Genomic DNA, 9,103 nt, shown 5'->3' on the forward strand with positions numbered 1-9,103 from the left:
CATTCTGAGCATCAAATAAATAAGTTTTAAGGAACAAACTTGTCTGCTGAAAAGGAGCAGGGTTTCTGGGAGCAGAGGCACGGTGCATGTCCTGAGCTTCCCGGGCTCTTCCTGGACATCCTGTCTCTGCAACCCTGATAACAATTAACAATTAATGACACGTAATTATGGCTATCTTACCTGAAATGAATTAGCATAGCTGTATTTGCTTGCAATGATGCATTGCTTCACCACAGGGCCATGTTCTGAGAATTCCTCCATTAGACAATTTCCTCATTGTGTGAACACGGCCCAGTGTGTCCCACAAGCCGGGATGGTGCAATCATGCTCTGGACACAGTACATGCCCAACTGTTGAACAGCCAACCTTTCCTTCTGTAAGTAGAAGAGGTACCCTCTAAAATAAAGATAAGAAGCATGCCTTGGCACTGCATGCCCAGCCATAGGGGCTCACGGTTAAGCCTCATGCCCTGGGCAGAGTGGCATCGCTACACTCTTTTTTTTCCTTTGTACTAGGGATTGAATTCAGAGGCACTTAACCACTGAGCCACATCCCAGCCCTTTTTTATATTTTATTTAGAGACAGGGTCTTACTGAGTTTTTTTAGGGACTCCCTAACTTGCTGAGGCCGGCCTTGAACTCATGATCCTCTTGCCTCAGCCTCTGGAGCCGGGGGGATTACAGGTGTGGGCCACCATGCCCTGCCATTGATATGCTTTTATACAACTGGCAGCACCGTAGGTTTTCTTACTCCAGCGTCACCACACACACGTGAGGCATGCTTCTGCTACGTCATTAGGTGACAGGAGTTTTTCAGCTCCATCACCATTTTACAGGACCGCAGTCACATATGCATCTTCAGCTAAAATGTTATGTGGCGTGTGACTGTGGATGGCATGTTCCCTCGGCTAGTGAGCCTTGTTCTCTGGGGACCACCCTTGGTATCCCCAGTGCCTAGAATGATTTCTGGTAGAGAAGATCTCCTAACAACAATTTGCTAAAAGAATGAGTGATTCACACTGAAGGAGTGATGAGGGACTCCTCGGAGCGGAAGAGGCAAGAGAGTTCAGATGGAGCGGCTCAGGGTGTCACAGCATTGAAACCTGCCCCCACCACTTTGGAAAACCCTTCAGCAATATCCCCTAAAACTGCGCACACATCTAACTGGGGCCCAGGAATTTCACTCCAGGTCTATAATCAAGAGAAATGACCACACACGTTCTAGGTCAGGACGGGGTGCAGCAGCTAAAACTTTCCGCATCTGCAGAGTTACTGGCATGGAGAGCACTTGTGGTCCCAGCTACCCAGGAGGCTGAGTCAGGAATTTGGGTCCCAGGAATTCAGGGCCAACCTGGCCATAGACACCATAGTGAGGCCTAGACTCTGGGGAAAAAGAAATCACTACTAGACCCCAGCATGGTGCATTGATCACATGTTCTTGTTTTTGGTGTTTGGCATCTTGGAGGCCTTCCCAGGGCTACCCAAATCCTTTCATACGCAAACTAACCAAGCCAAGCTCAAACCGCAGCACCTGCCCCACCAGGCACTCATATTTAGCACCAATGTTCCCCGGATGCCTCAGGACAGCCCCCATGTTCCAGAGCACTGAAATTATTCACACTAACAAATCCCAAATTGGTTCACCCTCCCTGGACTGTTCTAGAAACTCCAAGAGAGCCTCCTGCTTGCATTTCCCCATCAGCTTTGGCCTCCCTCTGCTCCCCCCGTGGCCCTCAGGGAGGGCAGGCCCTGTCCCTGGGAACAGGTAAAACCATCTTTACAACAGCCATGGCTCCTGCATCCGGGGCTTCGCTGTGCCTGAATATTTTAACACAATTTGCACAGCAAGCAGGTGGTTCGACCTCAGACTGGAATGGCAGGCCACTCAGCACCCTTGACTTACAACTGGATCCGGAAGGTGCCACATCTGGCTGTGGGGACAGCACAGTATCTGGCTGCTGAGCCCAGGCGCAGGTCCTCCTGACTGTACAGGCCTGGGATCCGCACAGGCCTGGCATCTCTGCCACGTAGACAGGCTGTGTTTCTCGCCTGCCTCATGCGAGACAGCTCTGCATCCCTGGACCTCAGAGCCAGGGCCTCCCCACACCCCACCCACCCCAACAGTAATATATATAGATATATATATAAAATTTTCTTTTCCGCCCATGGCCCCAGACCCAATGGGGTGGGAGGCACCTGAGAGGAACAGCATGGCATGGAGGAGAAAGGGAGAACTGTGCAGCCCGCCCACTGCCCGCCCACCTGCCCACCTGCCTGTCCCCTGGAGGCCAAGCCTGACTCAGCAGCATCTGCAGCACCTGAGGGCCTGGGCCAGGGCAGCCTCAGGGCTCCTGAGAAGTGCTGGGGTACAGTGCCCTGGGCTCAGTCCCCAGCACTGTAGAACTAAGTTCACTAGTTAATTTTTTAAAGAGAGAGATGCCTGGCTTTAACCCCAGCCTTGCTAAACCCCCACCGTCCTGGACTCACTGCCTGGAAGGATCACACACTGGCCATAGACACTCTTCGTGCACTGAACTAAAAATTTAAATTAAAGGCTTTGACACGATTGGCTTGTTTATTTTTTAAAGATCGACTTTTTTTTTAAAGAGAGTGAGAGAGAGAGAGAGAATTTTAATATTTATTTTTTAGTTTTTCGGCGGACACAACATCTTTGTTTGTATGTGGTGCTGAGGATCGAACCCGGGCCGCACGCATGCCAGGCAAGTGCGCTACTGCTTGAGCCACATCCCCAGCCCAACGATTGGCTTGTTTAAGTGGGACTCCATGGGCCCTGGTTCAAGGAGTTAGGGTCCAACGTGAGTTAGCTCAGGGTGACCAGGCTGGGGCGCGGCAGGGCTCTGGCCTCGTGGGCACGGGGCCCTGATTCCCTTCCCAGAATTAAAAACAAAAAAACACAAGGATTTCAAATAATAAAACTTATTATCTGAGACCCAATAAAGGTGTGATTATCCCCTTTGTTCCTCCATTTTTCGGTCCAATTTACCTGTGGATGCTCCGCTCAGCCTCAGTGCTCCTTCACCCCCATGGACACCTCCCACGGGGCCTGTCAGGAGGAGCTCCTCGGGTGTCCACCCTCCTCCAGGGGCACCAGGGTGTCGAGGGGCCAGGTCCTCCTCCTCCTCCCAGAGCACTCGGCGGCCCCTTATCACATCAAGCCCCACCTCTCTCAGTCCCTGGGGGACTGGGCAACCCATCCTTCATTGACAATTGCACTTCATCCTCCCAGTGCTGGGGTTCATCAGCTGCCCCACCTCCAACAGGGCTGTCTCCTGCAAAAGGCCTCTAATGTCTGCAAATCACACCCGACGGGCTCTCCCCTTGTGGCCCCTGCGCCTCCAGCACCTCAGGGACTTGGCCACCTTGTCATAGCCCCCCAGCTGGGGGGCCAGTAGCTGCCCAAGGACTTCTGATGCAAGAAGCTGCTCTGCTGGCCTCCCAAGGCACAGGGAGACCAAGCGGCCTACCAGGCCTCCAGAAATAGAGGCTCGCCCATCCCCGAGGCTGCGACCCTCCACACTCCGCTGTCCACTGTGCTCGGGTGGAACAGCGACACTCTGCACAGCTCCTAAGGCCCCCGTGGGACAGAACCTGGGCCCTGTGGCATACTCCAGCAGCAGGAGTGGTGGCATCCCCTGTCCTGACCCCCTGCAGAGGCCAGGCACTTTGTTGCTGGGACACGCTGCCTGGGCTGAGGCACAGGAGGATCCAGCTGTATCTGAGCTCCGGGTGGAGCCTGGGAGCTGGCTTAATGGAGGGACAGAATTATCTCCTCAAACCGTTCTGTTTTGAATTCCAGTCCTGCAGATGACACTAAAGGGGCCTCCATCTCACCCCAGCCTCAACTGCTCTGAATTCAAGGCCCCTTGGCCAAGATACATCCCACATCAATTTTTTAAAACTTTCCCATGACCCTTCCTTATTATTTATTTAGTTACAAACCTGGGGCGCTTAACCACTGAGCCACACCTCCAGCCCTTGTTTATAGTTTATTTAGAGACAGGGTCTTGCTGAGTTCCTTAGGCCCTTGCTAAGTTTCTGAGGCTGGCTAGGAACTCCTGCCTCAGCCTCCTCAGCTGCTAGGATTACAGGCCTGGGCCACCACGCCCAGCAAACCCTTCCCTATGTTTAAAGGGGGATATGTCTCACCTTCAACTGTATAAAGGCTCATTCATTATATGTGAGGCCCTTAATAATCCCCAGGGTTTATACATTTATAAATCCCAGAGGGACTAGAGGCCAGAAGCCCACAGCCAGACAGCTCCTCTGATATGGAAGCCACTTGAGCCTCACCTGGGCGCATGGGCGCACACCCCCAGACCAGGAACCCTCAAGCGCAGCCACACACTGTTCTGTTGCCTGGTTGCTCATTGGGACCGTGGGTCTCGCTGCTGCTCATTGGGTATTTTCACTAGTCTGTAGTCCAGAGGCCCAATCCTCCGGGGACGTCAGTGTTTCAAGCAGGTGTGACAAGTGCTGAGACCACAGGCCTTCGAGCTTGGCCTACCACCCAAAGACTTTGCCAGCCTGCCCGACGGCCGTCAAAGCCACACCTGGGAAAGGACTGACAGCAAGTGGCAGGTAGGAGGGCTGCCCCCGGATGGCACGGAGCCAGAAAAGCAAGGCTCGTGGTGACTGGACACACGTCGAAAGGACCGCCCGCTGGAGATGGCACTGCCTCATAAGACTTGGCCCCACCAGGACCCCCCGGCGGGAGATACTCCCCCCGACGCTCTGCCCCAGCCCCGGCCGGCTGTCCTAAGGCAGAGTAGACCTTGACCCTCTTGCTGGTCTCCCGCTTCTTCTTTGATATTGGGGATTCTGTTAGTTTCCCGAGTTCACCGCCTGCTCAGCCCGCGAGGCTGGAACACCCCTGCTCTCGGCCAAGCATCACCCCCAACTCCCACACTCAAAGAGAAATCTGGCAGAGGCACTCCTCTCCAAGCCAGTCCAAAACGTCATGGCCATCAGCGCCTCCCCCAGAGGCACGTCAGACTGCGTCCACCAGGGGACAGGCCCACCCACTGCCCAGTGCCCTCCCCTCCTGCTCCAGCTTCCCACCATGACTCCCCATCTTCATCTCTACCAGCGGCCCCCCGAAAGCCCCTTTCCCCTAATCGCACAAAAGGCCCCCTAGGGCGGGGGCTGTAGCTCAGGGGCAGAGCATGTGTGCATGTGTGAGGCACTGGGTTCAGACCTCAGCACCATGCAAAAAGGCCCTCAACTTGCACACACTTGGCCAAACTATGCGTACCCCAACAGTGTAGCTGCTGCACCTGCCGCCTGAGCTTTGAGAGGAAACACACCAAGCTAGTGTGATGGGGGTATCATTTATAAGGTGCACTTTCTTGCAAAAACCAAGGTATTCTACCTCTGAGCTACATCTCTAGCCTTTCATTTCCTTTTTCTTTTTTCTTTTTTTTTTTAGACAGAGTCTCACTAAATTGCCCAGGCTCAAACTTGTTATCCTCCTGCCTCAGCCTCCCCAGCAGCTGGGATTACAGGCGTGCACCACCACACCCGGCTCATAACGTATATCCCCCTTCCCCCCGCAGTACAGGAGAACCCAGGGTGCTCTAGCATTGAGCCACACCCCTGGCCCTTTTAATTTTTTTTTATTTTCAGACAGGGTCTCCCTAAGTTGTTGAGGCTGACCTTGAACTTGCCATCCTCATGCCTGAGCCTCCCAAGTCAGGGATTACGGGCGTGCACCATGACCCCCACTCTCATAATTATACTTCTAACACACTTTACAATTCCACCAAGATGCTGTTAGAGACCCTGAACTTTTCAGATCTCTTCTCTTGAGTAATGCCACACACACCGGGGACTCATGCATGGCCAGCTTGCTAATTCCTAGTACTTCTCCCATGTGGCTCCTTTCTGCTCTCTTGTTTGAGGAAAACCCAAACCAGGGCTCTGAGATGCTCTTGGATTCTGGGGCGGGATCCCCAGTCCACCCCTGAGTATGCCTGAATTGAACATGGGATGATCACAGTGCAGACCCAGCCCGGTGAGGTGACCCTCCCCACTGGCCCCAGTCAGGAGTCAACCTCAGAAGGCGCTCCTGGGCCCAGAGGACACAAAGCTGCGTTCTGCAGGCAGATCTCTGTGAGGGGACCCAGTGGACACCCCGGCCAAACTGGGGCTGGTCCAGGACAGAAGATGCTGGCGGAGGTTGAAATGCAGCAGGGGACCCAGGGCATTGCCAGCGCCCCTGGCTTAGGGGTGCTCCCTGGCTCTATTTTCAGTGGAACTTGATTGAGTTTTCAGGGATAATCAGTGTCTGTGACCACCCAAATCTGGAGTGCCCAAAGCCCTCCGACAAGTCCTTCCTCCATGTCAGAGGTTGGTTCCTGCCCGGCTGCTCTCCTCCGCCTCCTCCATACGCCCAGGCATCTTCCTGAGTCCCCGTGGTGTGCCACACCCCATGCCCACAACCTCAGGGCACCACGTCACCACCACCCAAGGCCCTGGCACATGTCCTCAAGCACGAAGATCTAGACACACACACTGTGCCCTAGAAAATTCGTGGGGTCACACAGGGCACAAAGAAGGAGGGAACAGGGAAATGCCCCCAGGTGGCATGGGAACCGATCGGGAGCTGGGATTTAGGGCAACAGCTGCTCTTACCTGGGCCAGATCTGCATGGTACACCCTCCACACGGGCTTTCTGACCAGCCTCTCGGTCACCAGCCTGTCCCGGTGGCTGGGTGGGGCTCTGTGTGTGTGTCCAGCGTACCTGGTGCTTGGGTCTGTTCCACAGGGGGCCTCAGTGGAGGCTCCCAAACTGGAGGCAGGAACGACTTGGGGGTGCAGCTCTGGGCAAGGATTTTTGTTTAAGTTCCTGTCTGGATTGAGCGAATCATCGAAAGCATCAACAACATCTAGTTGAGTTTTTAAATTAGTGGCTCCTCCCCAGCAGCACCCCTAAGCCTCGCCATCCCTGCCACCTCTCACCTTGTGGCCCTTGCCCTGCTGCTAAGCCGTGTGGCTGGGGGGCTTGAGTGGGCCCAGCCCCTGCGGGGGGGTGGACGGCCCAAGGAAAACACTAGACCATCCCTCAGAGGGCGGGCATCACAGTGAGGCCCCTGCAGTGGGGGAGAAAGCCTGAGAAATTCTCATTTTAACCCTTTTCTACTGGCCCATCTGACCCACATGCTGCCATGCTTAGTGCCCACCAGTGGGCAAATGCTCAGGGGTCACTTGGGCTCATGTCCTGGAGCCCAGGTAGTGCACTGGCAGAGGAAATGCAGAGAGAAGACCAGGCAACCACAGAGTGTGGCTGCGGGGTCCCAAAGGACAAGGACCAGAGAGTTCCCCACCAGAGAGGAGAGAGGAAAGAGGTTGTTGACAGAAGACAAGACACAGGCCAGGCAGCTGGACTTGTTAACTCCTTGGACATCTCCTGGGCCAGGGTAAATTGGGCAGGGGCTGAGGCAGGTCAGGGACTGCAACCAGTACCTTAAAAGAAAAGAGGGAATCGAGCAAATGGATCATCGGTGGAGCCAGGGGAGGTGGAGGCCCTACCAGAGAAACACAGGCTGAGTCCTCAGAGGGTGGAGTGCAGGAATGGCCTGCCCCAGGAGGTGAGGACAGAGAACACAATTAATATAGCTGAGACTAACTCCTTCACTGACTTAATTACCCTGCCTCCTCCAGGACTGGCCATTCAGCCCAGCCTCACCCCTCATCGCTGACTCACTCCATCCCACCCTCACTCACCTACCTGTGACAAAGAGGGTGGGGGGCAGCACCTAGAGTCGGAGCCCTACACCTGTTGGGACAGGAAGGAGGGACTCACTGCCCCACCCCTGGCGGATCTTCGCCCACCTGGACAGGCCTCTGCTGCACACCCCCAGCAGCCGCCATGGCCCGTCTCTCCCCCCCGGGCCTCCACCTTCACTCCAGCAGGGCTCCCTCCATGGGGGACGCTTTGCTCAGGCCTGGCAAGTCCCAACCTTCCACGGCCACACTCCAGTGCCCCCAAGGAAGAGCCTTCCCACATTATGGCTAAATGACACCTTGACCAAACTCCATTCTACCCTGAGACTCCATTTCATATAAGAAGGGCTTCACCCCACCTCGGCCACCCCCTGCTAAGCACACCCTGTTTGGCAATGCACCGCGCTTGAAAAATGTTTCGGTTATTCTTATTTATTTATTTTTTTAATATTACTTTGCTTATTTTTTTTCCTTTGGTGCTGGGGATGGAACCCAGTGCCTCACATGTGCTAGGCAAGCGCTCTGCCACTGAGCCACAACCACATCCCTTCTGTTATTCTTATACAATGTGTTATTAAGAAATGCATTTGTAAGATGTTCTCTGTTAGTTCCCATTTTTCCTGGACAGTGTATTGCGCCCTGAACTCGGTCATCATGACCCACTTCCTTCGTTGCTATGGTCTTGACCATATTGGTAGCTTGAAGTTTTGAGCTATAAAAGAGATACCCTACCTTCTGCAAGGGGTCAAGATGTGCAGAGACGACCTGTTCATTGCCCCTTGGCCCGCCGGCAAATAAAGTTCCATGCCCCACTTGAAGACTGAGCTGGTGATTTATTTCAAATACGCCCAACACCCAGACCCTCCTTGAGCCTGGCTCCTCCCTGCCTCCTCTCCTCTCCGTTGGCTTGTCCTGGTCCTGCAGGCCATGACACGGCAGGGCACAGGGTGGGCCTCATCCCCCATCAACACTCACTCTTGCTCTGGGAGCCTCACCCCGCCTTCTGTGAAATGGGTGTTGAGGAGAGAAGCACACACAAGGGACTCCTGGGGACCTGCCCCCACACAGCCTTGGGGTAAAGATGTGGGCCTGGAGATTTCCACCTGGGAGCTTTGGAGCAGGACAAGGTCTTCTCCCTGGAAGACCAAGCCAAGGGCCATCTTCCAAGTCTCCCCTCCGGGGGCTTCCCGTCCTCGGGCACAGGTGGGGAGTCCAGCTGATAGGTGGAGACATTGGCCCAGCAGGGAGCAGCCATGGTCCTGGTTTCCAGGGAGCACAGGCAGGGCCCAGTGGAAGGTCTTAGGCTGCTGTTGGGTGTTTACCAAGAGCCAAGGCCATGCCAAATGACAGACACCAAGTGA

The sequence above is a fragment of the Marmota monax genome, unplaced genomic scaffold (genome assembly GCF_021218885.2).
Source record: "Marmota monax isolate L192 unplaced genomic scaffold, Marmota_monax_Labrador192_F-V1.1 WCK01_AAM20220418_F8-fsc00183, whole genome shotgun sequence".
NCBI lineage: Eukaryota > Metazoa > Chordata > Mammalia > Rodentia > Sciuridae > Marmota > Marmota monax.